This window comes from Buceros rhinoceros, unplaced genomic scaffold, assembly GCF_000710305.1.
Source record: "Buceros rhinoceros silvestris isolate BGI_N320 unplaced genomic scaffold, ASM71030v1 scaffold35319, whole genome shotgun sequence".
NCBI classification, from domain to species: domain Eukaryota; kingdom Metazoa; phylum Chordata; class Aves; order Bucerotiformes; family Bucerotidae; genus Buceros; species Buceros rhinoceros.
The window spans coordinates 31,201-31,631 of record NW_010431510.1 but is presented as its reverse complement, the minus strand read 5'-3'; positions in this window follow the sequence as shown (position 1 = coordinate 31,631).

Below are 431 nucleotides of genomic sequence, written 5' to 3'. Positions count from 1 at the left end.
CCTTGTCTTTTGTCCACCTCTTCTCCTTGGCAAGCTGCAGGCAAACTGGAGGATGCAACTGGAAGTGGGAACAGCACAGAACTGGCACAGTCAAGAGGGATTTTCAGCTCCCCAATTAAAGCAGTGTGTAGGGTTCACCAGGTAAGCCAATATCAATGTAAATACCTACTAACAGCTACACTGGGGACAATCAGGGTATCACTTTTGATTTGTTTATCTGAGGCAGGTGTTCATAGTGATGACCAGAACATTCCTGCAATGAGCAGAAACTTGCAAACTGTTGAAGATTTTTTGAAAATGCTCGTGTTCGATTTGTGAAACGTGCGTTTCTTGAAAAGGCTCTCTTCAGGGCAAGAAAGCAGTTTTCCTCTCCTGCTTGCCCGTATGCATTTTTGATCTGACATGACTTGCAACCACAAGAGAGCACTCTT